The 14,013-nt window shown below is 49.3% G+C and overlaps 1 pseudogene across 1 annotated transcript; it reads right to left on the reverse strand.

Moving 5' to 3' along the window:
- Positions 1-10,433: 10,433 nt before the first annotated feature.
- On the reverse strand, positions 10,434-11,131 carry LOC308270828 (small ribosomal subunit protein eS7-like; annotated as a pseudogene). Its single transcript has one exon. The product of its transcript is annotated as a small ribosomal subunit protein eS7-like (transcript).
- Positions 11,132-14,013: the final 2,882 nt, after the last annotated feature.

The following is a 14,013-nucleotide window of genomic DNA, read 5'->3' on the forward strand; positions in this document are numbered from 1 at the left end:
CCCGAGCACTGGGATTACAGGCGTGCGCCACCACACTCGCCACCACCCCTTTTGAAACAAGGTCTTGGGACAGGCTGGCCTCCAACTTACAATCCTCTTGCCTCAGCCTCCTGAATTGCTTGGGATTACAGGCATGTGCCACACCATACCTGGCTGGATTTTTTTTTTTTTCTTAATCATTTTGAGACTCTTGACAGTGTCCTGATTTACACAATCCATCTCTCGCCTTACACTGCCATATCAATCCATATCAATGAATTGACTCCGCTTCTTTTGTTCCTCTTGGTAGGTGCCACACTTTCCCGGGCATCGTAGCCAGTGCCTCTGCCAGTGCCGGGTTGAAAGCCCTCAGCAGATAAAACCCCAGAGAGGGTCACACCGAGGGGCCGTGACCTCGGTGCTCATGACGACACGCTGGGCCCTCGGGCCCAACGTCCCGGGACAAAGTCTCCTGCCCTTATCACTTGTTTTCAGGGAGGCTGAACCCACCAGCTGGCTCTGTGGACAGATTTTAAGCTCCTCACACAAAGCCGGGCGCTTGAGATGAAGCCAGCCCAGGTCCTGCACTTTGTCCATGTCTCAGCAGCTCTCGTGCTCGATATTAAAAATAGCTTTGTCTAGTCCAGCGAGATCAGACCCAGGAGACAGGCGCCTGCTATTCTAATCTCTGCTTCACAAATAGCTTTCGATGAGCTCGAGCCTCCATCAACACCTCCAGGGGCTCCAGCTATAACCCCAGGCTCCGGCCTGGTTACCTGTAAAGGTAGCCTCTGCTCAGCTCTCCTGGGCTGGTCTGCCCGGGAGAGGCTTACACACGCCCATCAGCACGTGGGCACTGAGTGCGGCAGAAATGCGAAGCCATTAAGAGCACCACAGAAGGATAACAGGTTTGAAGCCAGCCTCAACAACTTAGCAAGGCCCTCAGCAACTTAGTGAGACTGTGTTCCAAAATAAAAGTTAAAGGGCTGGGGGTGTAGCTCAGAAGTAGAATACCCCAAAACACACACACACACACACACACACACACACACACACACACACACGTGTGTGTGTGTGTGCAGTATCCCTTATTTCCCAGGCCAGACCCTACAAAAGCTTTCCTTGAGACTCAAACTCAAAACAGCCCTGGTAAACAGGCGGCCCCTCCCCCTTCTCCTCCCTCCTCTGGCCCCACCCCCATTTCCACCTCTTCCTCCCCCAGCCCATCTTGTACTCCCTGAAAAACCTAGACCCTTCGGTTGCTAAGGGAACCAAGCCTTTTATTCCATCCCAGTGACTGGCTGGTTGGAGCTGAGGAGTGGCACAGCAACGGGTGCCCAGGCCTTTGGAAGCCCCACACTCCCCCCTGCCGCTTTCCCAAAGGAGGAGGGGTGGGCCGCACCCCAGTTGCCATTTCACCCAAGCCCAGCTGGGTGGGAAGGAGCCCTTGGGCTCCTCGGTTCCCTGGCTGCGGCTTGTGGGGAGATGAGCGCTCTCCAGGCCCTCCTCTGGCCCTGGCCCTTTCCAGAGTACAATGGGCTCCGTGCAAGGGAAAATTCCATCGCCCAGGGTTCAAGTCTCCAAGGAGTTGCTGGGGCTCCGTTTGGCTGGAGTGGGCTCTGAGGAGCCCTGCAGCTGCCTGGCTAGTCCCCCACCCCTCACTGTGCGTTAGCTTTAACCCCCAAGCTGCCGAGGACTGTTCTCTCCCCAGTCAGTGCCTGGGAACTAAGAGAGGAAAGAAATAAAGCTTTGTTCCCTTTGGGGAACTAATTAGGAGAGACAGGCAGTGTGGCCTGCCAGGCTCCATTACGGAGTGAGGCTCCCCACCTTGATGCAAGCACATCTTCACCCCGACCTGTGCCCGCGAGGCCGGGAGGCTTCAGCAAGCTGAGCTTGAGAGGGCTCAGGATCTCAGGACTGCCGGGACTGTCAAGTCAGCAGAGAACCATATTCTCAGGCTTAAAAGATATTCAGGAAATACGAGGAGCTGCATATGTCTGCTTTTTCCCATTCTAAACTCCCCAGGCTTTTCTTCCCTATTATTTCTTCCAGATCTTCCAGATCTTTTGTTCCAGGAACTCTGGGACAAAAGTAAGAAACATCCAGCCACACACGGTGGCTCGTGCTTGTAATCCCAGTGCTTGGAAGGCTGAAACAGGAGGACCGCAGATTCAAGGACAGCCTCAGCAAGTAGTGAGACCCTCATTAACCTAGTGAGACCCTGTTCCAGAAATAAGGATAAAAAAAGGGCTAGGGGTGTGGCTCAGAGGTACAATGCCTTTGAGCCTTTGAGTACAATCCCCAGAACCAAAAAAACAAAAAAGTAAGAAAGAGGAAAATCAAGACATTATGTTTTTAAATACACAGGTTTATAAATGAGAACCAATCCCGCTTATCAGTTTACAAAAGAATTTTTGGTTTTGATTCTGGTATTGTTTTACAGCACTAGGGATTGAACCCAGAGGTGTTATACCTCTGATCCACACACACCCTTAGCCCTATTTGGGGAGGGGAGGGAACTGGGAGTGGAATCCAGGGGCTTTTCTACCTCACTAAGTTGCTGAGAGCCTCACTAAGTAGCTGAGGCTGGCTTTAAACCTGTGCAATCCTCCTGTCTCAGCCTCCCAAGTGCTGGGATTACAAGCGTGTGCCACCACGCCCAGCCTATTTTATTTTTTAATTCTGAAATAAGTTCTCACTAAGTTTCTGAGGGTCTAAGTTGCTGAGACTGGCTTCAAAACTGCAATCCTCCTGTCCCCGCCTCCCGAGTACTAGGGTCACAGGCTTGTGCCACCTGATTTTTTTTAACTAGGGAATTTCACTTCATTGCAGAACATCAAGAAATCAATGACAAGTTTGGTTCACTGCTATTTGTTTTAAGATTGAATGGGTTCCAGACATAGATCCATGAAGAACCTAGAGATTATTTTGATCCCATTTCGGAATGGAGCAAATTTCTAAGAAATCACCTACCCTTTCCACTTGTAGCAAAGCCAGCCAACTATGGCCTGGGCCCTCCCAGCGCATTCAAATAAAGACTGCTCTCTGCTTGTCAGGAGTATTGAGAAGCGGGGAGTGTTGGCACCTTCCTGTATTCCCAGGACTTGGGAAGCTGAGACAGGAGGTTCACAGGTGGAAGGCCAGCTCAGCAACTTAGCAAGGCCCTCTATGATTTAATGAGACCTTGTTTCAAAATAAAAAAATAAAATAGGGCTGGGGTGTAGCTCAGAGGTAGCATGCCTCTGGGTTCAATCCCTAGTACCACAAAAAACAGAGTATTGAGAAAAGCAAATGCATTTGCATAGTACACAATAACACAAGGTTATCTCTGTAGCAGGCACATGGGCTTCCCTCCCTGGAAGAGATGTGCAGACAGCTGGGGAAGAGGGCACATATGGGCCGACACCGCCCAAAGTTTCCTGTTGGTTCCAGAAGAATGCAGACTGGTACAAAACACAAGGTCGCGTGCAATAGGAATGTGTTATATTAACACTTCCGCCTGTGGAGTTCCTCGCACCGGCAGCTGCAGGCCCAGCTCACCCCCTAGGCAATTCTGCCGCACAGGGCCCCATGCCGTGACCGGCCATCCTTCCTCTGCTGTGGCAGGTCTATACTCTCAGGACGCTGTGAGGAAGAATGAGACAACTGGAGGGTCTGAAATGTTGATGTACCTTTTAGGACTGGGGTTTAACAGCCCACCCACCCCGGCCCCAGAACTTCCAAGCAAAGACCTGGAGAGCTGGAGCAGCCGGCGGAAGGGTGAGTCAGGCTGGCACTCCCACCCTGAGCCTGGCCATGGTGCCCTCTCCTGCCAGCCACACTCGTGCTCTACGCTGGGTCCAAACCTATGGAGCCCCAAGCTCCTGGTCCTCAATCCACACCCTCAGCAGCAGTATCAGTGGCCAAACCAGAGTGGGTGCTGGGCAAGTCTTTTAAGTGTGGGCACCGCACATAGCCCTGAAGCAGCCCATCCCAGGATGGGCTCCCCACTGCACATCCTGTCTGAAAAGACACCCCGGCGCCCCATCCGTGCTGCCTCTGCTTGGACCATCTACAGCTTTTCTTTCACCTCCTAAGACAAACTGTTGGCCGTTGGGAAACTGGCCAGGGTTAAGGTAGAGCCTTAATGTGGCGCTTTTCACAGCTCCGGCAAAGCCTTCGGTTGGTGCCAGATTCTTCTCGCGCTGAATAGGATGGAGGAAAGCTAGCCACCCCACCGGAATAATAATAGCTAACATTGGCAGAGCGATCACACGCCGGACTGTTCGAAATGTCTTATGTGTATTCATTGATTTTTTTACTTCATGATAACTGTAAGTTAAGTACTAATCTTTTTCTATTTTAAGCTGAGAAAACAGAAACGAGGTTAAAAACCAAGCCTTGCAAAGGGCAGAGACTTCTGCCTCCCAGAGAGACCCCAGGCAGGAATCCTGTGTTAATTTGCGGGGGGGAGTCCTCTCCTGGCAAACGCATATCCACGCTACCACATTGCCTGGCTTGTGTAGCGCAAGACAAAGACACAGAGGCCGTTCCGGGTGTTCAGAGAGGTGGGCATATGGTTTAACTGGGCTGATGCAGCTTAGGAGTCAGGAGACCCCGACCCCCATTTTGGCTCTGTCCTTGTGGATATGTGTGTTAGCAACTGCTCCAGCCCGGGCCCTACCATCCTCATTGGTTGGGCACAGGGTGCTAAGATCTCTAGGGGCCTGCCATCCTCGTGCTAGCGTGAGGACAGGCCCCGCGACAGAGCAAGCCTGAGAAATAACTACTCACCGCACACATGAGCTTGAGTGTGCACGTTCCACTGTTTTGGGAAATATGTGCTGTTTTGCAATGTGTCTGCTTAGCCGTGAGTAAGTCTGGGGCGAGAGGAAGGGCACCTTTTTCCAGCTAGTGAAGCGAGGCTTCTTGGAGGAAGAAGATGTTCTTAGTCACACTTCCTGTTTCACACTGATCTTTTGAAAGGAAACCCACAAGTCAACCTGTGCCAAAGCCTCCTTACAAAATCTACCCACAGGTGTACTAAAGAGGAGCTAAATAAAGACCATAGCGGGCCCAGCTTAACCTGAATCAGTGGAAATAAGATCACTAAGAAGAGGGCTGATGGGCTGAGATAAGGGGCACGGTGGTGTACTGTAGGCTGCACGCAGCAGTATCACGAGAAACTTAGGGGATTATTAAACAGGAACCCAAGAGAGAAGCAGAGAGAAAGCGTGCGTCAAGCTCATCCCTGGCCGCTATGTACCTAGGGCTTAGCCTCTCGTTATAAAAGGGAGGCCCTAAAATTTTAAGAGAGATGCTTGGAGTGATTTTAAAAGAAGTCCTGATGACTGGGTCGTAAAATTAATTATGGGAAATCAGGATCATTTGGCCTTCAGAGGAGGAGACCCAGAGATAACTGAAGAACTTTAAAGCTGGTGAGATTGATTTTGATGGAGGACAATAAATGTGTGCTCCCATAGCAACTGACCGCAGAATGACAGGTGTGGGATGGTCGGCACCTCTGAGTGGCCTGGAGGTGCGGGAAGAGATGCTCCTGAAGAATGGAGCAGTGACCAAGAGCGGGGAGCTGGGGCTGGACCACCCAAGGGGACCGACTGCCATTACTGTGGCCTGCTTATCTCCACCCGTGAAAGCCACAACTTCCCAATAACCCTCCTGTGATCCCTCTCACAGGAGGGATCTGTGACTGCAATCCCTCACAGGAGGGATTGCTGTGACTGTTTCCCCCATAAATGGCCATTAGAGGGCCTAGAACAGGCATGAGCCCTGCAGTCTACTACTAGAGACGTTGCTCCAGGACGCTGATGTGGCTCCCTCCACGTCACATTAATGGCAGGGGCACAAGGTGGTTTTCCAGTTACGTAATGGCCACAGAATAAACTACTTCAAATGTGGTGCTATTTGCCCTGCACAGCAGCAGAAACCTGAAATCCCAGTACTTAGGAGGCTGAGACCAGAGGTTTGCAGTTTCAAGGCTAGCCTCAGCAATTTAGTGAGAATTTGTTTCAAAATAAAAAGTAATAATAATAATTACAAAAAGGGCCCGGGGTATAGCATGGAAGTAGAATGACCCTGGGTTCAGTCCCCAGTACCAAAAAAAAAAAAATGGTGTTATTAAATATCAACCATTTTCTTCTGCACACAGATCCCTGAGTCAGGAATCTGGACAAAGCATATAGCCCTTCACCATGTCTAGGGCTACAGTCGCGAAAGCTAAAGACAGTGCTTAGGAGGTGGACGGAACCGTGGACGGGCTGGAATTACTAGAGGCTTCTTCATTCACATCTCTGATACCTTGCATGAAACAAAGGCTGGGCTCTGCCAGGACCGCCATGCACGGAACTGTACATGGCCGCTCCGTGCTCTCTGGCTCCTCATAGTACTAGAGCTGCGTTCCCGCAGTGCGTGCTCCGGGAGGACCAGGCAGAAGCTCTGGGTCTCTCATGATCAAGCTTCAGAAGTCACAGAACATCACTTTCTCCATGCAGTACTGACCAAAGCAGCTACGAGACTGCCTTTCCAAAGAAGGATTACGGGGCCCTCTGGGTGGAAGGAATGCCCAAGAATATCAGGACAGCTGAGCAGCACTACGCCCAGATAGAGAATCACCTGGAGGTCTGTCACATGGATGGGGCGGATGCTCTCTCCACCGGGCAGGTGGTTCAGGGGTGATAAAGAATAGAGGAGAAGCAGTGCTCAGAGGCCTCGACATTCCTGCCTAGGCTGGAGCAAGGGCCAAATGACCATGATAAGGATCCTCTAACAGAACAGAGATTCAAGGGAGATAGTGTCTCCTGAGAAGACACAAGCCCATTAGCACAGTGGGAGTGTGCTGCGGTCAGACCAGCAGCACGTGACCCGAAGCTATCGGCCAGGCTCTGAGGCACCTCAGTCCCTCCTCCCGAGGTCACGGAGTCTGTCAGATGCCCTTGACTGAAGCAAAGGAACAACTGCCTTTCAAATGTGTGTAGACCGTCTGCAAGTGTTTTGTCTGACATGTTTCCACTGATCAGTGTGGATCTCACTAGACTGGGAAAGGAGGAAGAAAGCACAGTTAGAGAGGGAAGGGGGAGAGAGCAAGTGTGGGAGCCTGTAGAATTGTTCCTGACTCCTGTAGACATGCAGAGGGGAAGTGGGTCCCCGGCCAGGTGTACAGCAGCGCAGCCGTCTGCTCTACATCAGCGTCCTGCTTCAAGGCGAGCTCCGTTTCTTTCTGAAGGCAAGACACCAACCTAAGGACACTCGAGGACATTTGACCTCACAGCCTGGACACTTGGAACTTTAGTGTCATGGGGTTGGGGAGCAACGGGGAAAGAGCTTAAAGATGTTCTGGGAAAGAGTGGAGAAATAAAGTCGACCTTCGGGAAGGCGTGAAGTTTTTCCTGTGGAAGCTGTGTGCAGTGACCTGGGGAACTATCACCTACCAAAGGTGGTCAGCTTGCAAGTCCTTGGCTCACATGATCTTAGAAGACTAGAGCTGGGCGGTGCCTGCTCTGAGACCAGCCAGGCTACCCTCACAACTTAGACATGAGGAAACCCTCTGTGCCTGCTAAATAGCCATGAAGTCCTCTGCATGCCCTGATCTTCTTTGCAGATAGTGAGGGACTGTCTGAATAATTTTGGCCAATGGACTATAAGTGATGTGTGTGTCACTTCTGGGCCAAGACAGGTAAGAGACCATGTACTTCCTCCTTCCTCTCATCTCCTGCCATTGTGACCTGACAACCTACACACTTATGATGGCATGGATCCAAAATAAAGGTGGTTTTGTCTGTCTATATCAGAGCAGGAAAGAAAACTTGATTGTTCAAGCCACTGAAACTTGGGGGCTTCTTTGTCACTGCAGTAAGGCTGACTTAGCCTAACTAATGTAGAAATCAAGGCCTAGAGAGAAGTCTGGGTATATGGAGCCCAGAATGATGCATTTGAGCTTCTCCTCTCCATCAGGAAAACAGAATTAAAATAATTAAGAAGGCAGATTTTAGCTGGGCGTGGTGGTGCATGCCTGTAATCCCAGTATTTGAGAAGCTGAGACAGGAGGATCGCAGGTTCAAGTCTAGCCTCAGCAATTTAGAGAGAGGCCCTCTCAACTTAGTAAGACTCTGTTTTAATATAAAAAATAAAATAAGGCTGGTGGTATAGTGCAGAGGTAGAATGCCCCTGGGCTCAATCCCCATTATAGGTAAGTAAGCAAGCAAATAAATAAATAAATAGATAGATAGATAAATAAATAAATAAATAAATAAATAAATATAGGGCTGGTATTGTAGCTTGGAGGTAGAAAGCCCCTGGGTTCAGTCCCCAGTATCAAAAGAGAAGGCAGATTTTCTGTTCTAGCATGATGAGCAGGCAGCATTGAGCCTGTCGGCATGGTGTTTTATAATTTAAAGAACTTGTTCATGGGCCCTCCATTGCCTAATCCTCCCAGTGACCACACAGGCCCATCTTTACCCCATTTTATTAGGACTTCAAAAGACATGCCCAAAGTAATGCAATGAGATGAGAGAGTCAGGAGCCCAAGGCCCCGCACACCGCCTGACTGCGCAGGTCTTTAGTATCATTAAAAACAAATTATAATGCAAGGGACACAAGTAGAGTAAAAGAACACCAGGGGGAATAAGTAGAAGGAGAGAGTAGGTGAGGGTGAATGAGACTGACCAAATTTTGTATGTTCACATACAAATATTTAACAGTGAATTCCACTATTACGCATAATTATAATGCACCAATAAACACAATTTTAAAATAGATGATAACTCTCTTCCCCCTCCCTCACGCTCCAAAAATTACTGACTGGTGTAGGCTTATTTTTTCCCCCCATGGGTTTATTTTTGTAGAAGGATTATTTCAATAATTAAATTTTGCCTTGAGAAGATTTCCGCAGCCCTGGAGATCATCAGAGGCACTCAAGAGTCCCGTGCTGGGGTAGGGAAACCCCGCCCTTGAGGTCTTTGGCTTGAGAGATTCCCCTGGGTCCGGCCCCACAGAGGCGCGGCCCCCTGTGGTCCCAGTGGGACAAGTGAATAAAGAAGTTAGATGCATCAAAGCAAGATTTCTTCAAAAAGTCCAAATCACATCCAGGTTCCTCTTGAGACCATGAGTAGGCGAAGGGGATCTTCAGCTGCTTCCTCTTTCAACAGAAAGGGGAATGGCTGAGGGCCTGAGGGGGTGGCGGGTTAAGGCTAGAGATGGAGGGGGTGTGGTGGTGCATGTGTGTAATCTCAGTTCTTGAGAGGGGAGACAGGAGGATAGCATGACCAGCCTCAGCAAATTATGAAGCAGGCCCTCGGCAACTTAGTAAAACACTGTTTCAAAATTAAAAAGTTTAGCCGGGCGTGGTGGCGCACGCTTGTAATCCCCGCGCTTGGGAGGCAGAGACAGGAGGATGGCGCAGGTTCGAAGCCAGCCGCGCGCGCTGGCTTAGGAGACCCTGTTTCCAAATGTAAAAATAGGTCTGGGAGTGTAGCCCGGAGGTAGAAGGGCTTCCAGGAACCCCAGTACCACCAAAAAAAAAAAGTTTAAAAGTAGGGCTGAGGGTTTAACTCAAAGGTAGAATGTCCCTAGGTTCAATCTCAGTGCCAAAAAAAAAGGGGGGGGGGGGCATGGTTAGGAATCCAAGCTCTCTGGGGCCCAATACTGTCCAAACTGCCTCCTCCCCAGGGAGCCCATGCTCACTGAGAAATCCAACTCCTCTGTAGCCCCCAACCTTGACCACCCAACTGATCTGGCCCTCTCCTGCCCTCCTCTCCCTGCCAATACCCAGATAGCTAACCCTCTCTCCTGGGGTCCCCTTTCTCTTCCACCTCCTTTCTCCTCAGGCCTCCACAGTCTGAATCCATCTTCCTCTAAAGGGGCTCCCGTCAAGGATGTCACTGAGATGCTGCTCCCCAGACAGGGGCCCTTAGGTCCAACCTGGCCCAACACTTGCATCACTTACGAGTCAGGTTATTTTTCTCCTCTGGTCTCAGTTTCCTCATCTATAAAATAGGCATAATAATGGGCCCTGTCTTGTAGGGTGACTGTGAAGATTAAATGAGGTAATGTTGGGTAAGAGCCTGGCAAAATGCCTTCCCCGTGTGGTCTATCATGTGAGGAAGGCGAGTTTGAAGTCCTGTATCCTGAGCCCTCGGGGCCAGAGATCAGAATCTTCCTTATTTTAGGGCACAGTGGTGCATAGACCATCTTCGGCACACATTCCCCCATGGGGGTGGGTCTTACAATCAATACGCACTCATGACACAGTAGACAACACCCACGTGGGGTGGGGGGGCAGGTGCTCAAGTGCAGGCCACAAAGTCCCTCTTCAGTCCAGGTTGCATTTTTCTGACAAATGAGATTTGGCTACAAATTGATTGGGGAGGAGGCTGCAGAGGGGAGGAAGGAAGAAAAGAAGGGAGGAAGGGGAAAACTTTTTCTGAGACCTTTTGATTTCAGACTCATTGAGGGTTGAGAGTTTGTGTTAGTATTATCTGTATTTACACACTTAGGTTTTTTTCTGCTGCCTAGAACACAGTATTTGCTCCACAACTTTCTTTTTTTTTTTATTGTGAATGATACTTTTAATCATAGTTGTTTACAACTGAAACTCTGGGAATTCAAAGTTAACATCCTTGCCAGTGAGCTTCTTATAAACACCAGAAACCATTTCAACCTTGTGACCCGCGTTGTTCTGCCATACCTTGTCCAGATGCACCTTGAAGAGCCGGCTGCGTCCAGCTTCACTCAGATCCTCTTGCCCACGTCCTCACTCGGGAACACAAGGTCCTCGAGGACGGCGTCGTGCACGATGGTCAGCGTGCAGCCTCCGGGACACTTTTGCTTGTTTATCATACAGCTTTTTCGAGGTGGCTTAGGCAGAATTCTCCTCTGAGCAATAAAGACCAGGTGCGTCCCACCGAATTTCTTTTCCAATTCACATACTAGGCGGACTTGAATTTCTGGAAAGACTTCAGTTGAGGAGTGGGAACAAAAATTATGATAGCTTTCCGACCACTGCCAGCTTCAATTTCCATGGCGGCCGTGATGTTGAGCTCCTGCAGCTGCACCTTGAGGTCTGAGTTCAGCTCCAGCTCCAGCAGCACCTGTGAGATGCCCGACTCAAACTCATCCAGCTTCTCGCCTTTAGGATCTTGGCGCTTGAGCTGAACATGGCTGGTCCTTGCAGAGTGCCGGTTTAGGAACATCCACCACCCTCTCTTAGGAAGCCCTGACTGCAGAAGTCTTCCCGTCTACCTTGCCCCATCTCACTCTCTCCACTGGGGACAACAAATCCGAGATCATAGCCCCAAGTACCTCAGCCAGTGGATGAAGGCAAGACTAACATTTTCTACTCTTCCAGACTTTTTAGTAGCAAACCCCAAGCTGAGTATACACTAGGTTCTTAAGCCATGCCTCCTGAAGCAGCTCTGCTAGACATGCTAGGATTTTCCTAATCTTGACTCCCTTGAGGCTGGGAGAGCCCAGATGGCATAAGGAAGCACGTGGCTTCTGGACTCGCCCAGCGTTGTCAACCTGCTCAGACACCTCACTGTGTCCATGTGTGTGTGTGTGTCTTCTTGTCTCTAGGGCTCAATTTTGCATCTATGAAATGAACGCAGTAACCCACTTTGCAGGGTTTTCCCCATAAGAAGTCGTGTGTGTAAAGTGCCTAGCTCCGCGCCTGGCGTTCCCTGGGGAGGCAGAGGATAGCCCTTGCTTCACAGTGTCATTGTGAGACTTGTATCAATGAAAGCTCACAGGGGGGGAAGAAAGACTCCAGCAGGTTGTGAGTGCTCAGTACATCTTGTTTGTACCATCTTGAAAATGATACTTTTGCTTCCTTTCTTTCTTGAGACAAACTATATGTTACATCAAATTTACTCTTTGTCCGTTTTAAGTATTCAGTGTCCTTAAATAGTTCACACAGTGGTACATCCTTTACCACCATCTGCCTCCAGAACTTTTTCATCTTCCCAGAATGAAACACTATTTCCATTTAAAGAACTCTCTATTCCTCTTTCCCTGGTCCCTGGTGACCCCAACGTACTTTCTGTCTCTATGACTTAGACTATTCGAGATATTTCATATAATTGGAATCATACAGTCTGTCCCTTGTGACTGGCTAATTTTGCTTAACATTCTGCCCTCAGGGCTCATCCCCATTGTAGTGCGTATCAGGATTTCCTTCTTTTTTTTTAAGGCTGAATAATATTCTGTTGTACATATGGCATTCCATTATTCATTCATCTGTTGATGTATAATTGAGTCGCTTACACCTTTTGTCTATTGTGAATAATGCTACTGTGAACATGGGTGTACAAATACCCATCCCAGTGCCCCGGGTCAGTGGATGTGGTGGTGCACACCTGTAATCCCAGTACTTGAGAGGCTCACAATTACAGATTTATAGGTTTAAGATCAGCCTCAGCAATTTAGACTCTCAGCAACCGAGCACGACCCTGTTTCAAAACAAAAATATCTTGGGGGTGTCGTTTGGAGATAGAATGCTCCTGGGTTCAAATCTCCGGTACCAAAAGAAAAAAGAAAAAAAGTCCCTGTGTCAATTCTTAGGGGTACATATCTATGAGAGGAATTGCTAAATCACCTGATAATTCTGTTTGTTTGAGGAATTACATTATTTTCTCCAGCAGCTTCAAAAGCATTGTAGGTGTTATTTCTTTACCTATTCATTCGTTTAACAAATAGTTAAGGAGTATACATGCACACAGGCATCGCACTGGGTTCTGGGGACGCATGTGGAGGTCCAGTCCCAAGCACACCCTGGGCCCTCAGACACCAAGCAAGTTTCAAATGCACATCTTGGGCTTCTCCTCCCCTGGTCCTCCCATTGATCCCAGGGCGTCTGCCCCATTCAACTTGCCACACTGATAACTCCTCTGTATCCAAACAACGGGTTCTACCTCAGCATCATTTGGGAAGACGGTTCACAGCCGTCTCTCCATCGCAGTCCTAAGACTTCTGGCCACATCTACAGGCATAGAGAAGTCCCTTCCCAGACTCCCTTCAAGCAGGCTCTACCCCTGAGGTTTTCTTTGAATCAAATCACCTTCTGTGAAGCTTCTCTGAAGCTCTGTGCTATTATTAAATTATTTCTTGCTAATCAGGGTTCTCTCTCTCTCTCTCTCTCTCTCTCTCTCTCACTGTGTGTGTTTGTGTGTGTGTGGTACTAGGGATGGAACCCAAGGGCCTTCTACCTCCGAGCTACAGCCCCAGCCCTACTTTTTATTCTTTATTTGGAAACAGGGTCTCACTAAGTTGCGGAGAGCATCACTAAGTAGCTGTGGCTGGCTGCGAACCTGTGATCCTCCTGTCTCAGCCTCCCAAGTACTGGGACTACAAGTGTATACCACCATGCCCTGCTGCTAACCAGGATTTTCAACACTCTCACTTCACTGGTCTTCGTGACTATGGGCTTGCTGGGAGAATTCCATAGTGACCTTCACATACCCTTTACCTTTCATTCATGGCTCCACCTCAACACCTCACAGGCTGTCCTGGCTTCCCTGCTGGGCCTAACCTCCCTTGAAATGGATCAAAAGTTGATTTTTTTTTTTTTTTTTTTTTTTGGTGGTACTGGGGTTCCTGGAAGCCCTTCTACCTCCGGGCTACACTCCCAGACCTATTTTTACATTCTTATTTGGAAACAGGGTCTCCTAAGCCAGCACGCCCAGCTGGCTTTGAACCTGCGTGATCCTCCTGTCTCTGCCTCCCAAGCGCGGGGATTACAAGCGTGCGCCGCCACGCCCAGCAAAAGTTGAATTTTATATCAGAAAATATGAGCCAGGTGTGGTGGCACACACTTGTAATCCCATCGCGGTCCAAGGACAGCCTCAGCTACTGCTTAGTGAGGCCCTTTGCAACTCATTGAGACTCTATTTCAAAAAATAAAGGATTAAAAAAAAAAATAGGGCTGGGGCTGTAGCTTGGAGGTAGAAGGCCCTTAGGTGTCACTTGGAGGTAGAATACCCCCGGGTTCTATCCCCAGTACCGGAAGAAAAAAAAAATGAAACCCAAGTTGCCTTTCCACCCTGG

The sequence above is a fragment of the Muscardinus avellanarius genome (assembly GCF_963383645.1).
Source record: "Muscardinus avellanarius genome assembly, chromosome: 12".
NCBI classification, from domain to species: Eukaryota; Metazoa; Chordata; class Mammalia; order Rodentia; family Gliridae; genus Muscardinus; species Muscardinus avellanarius.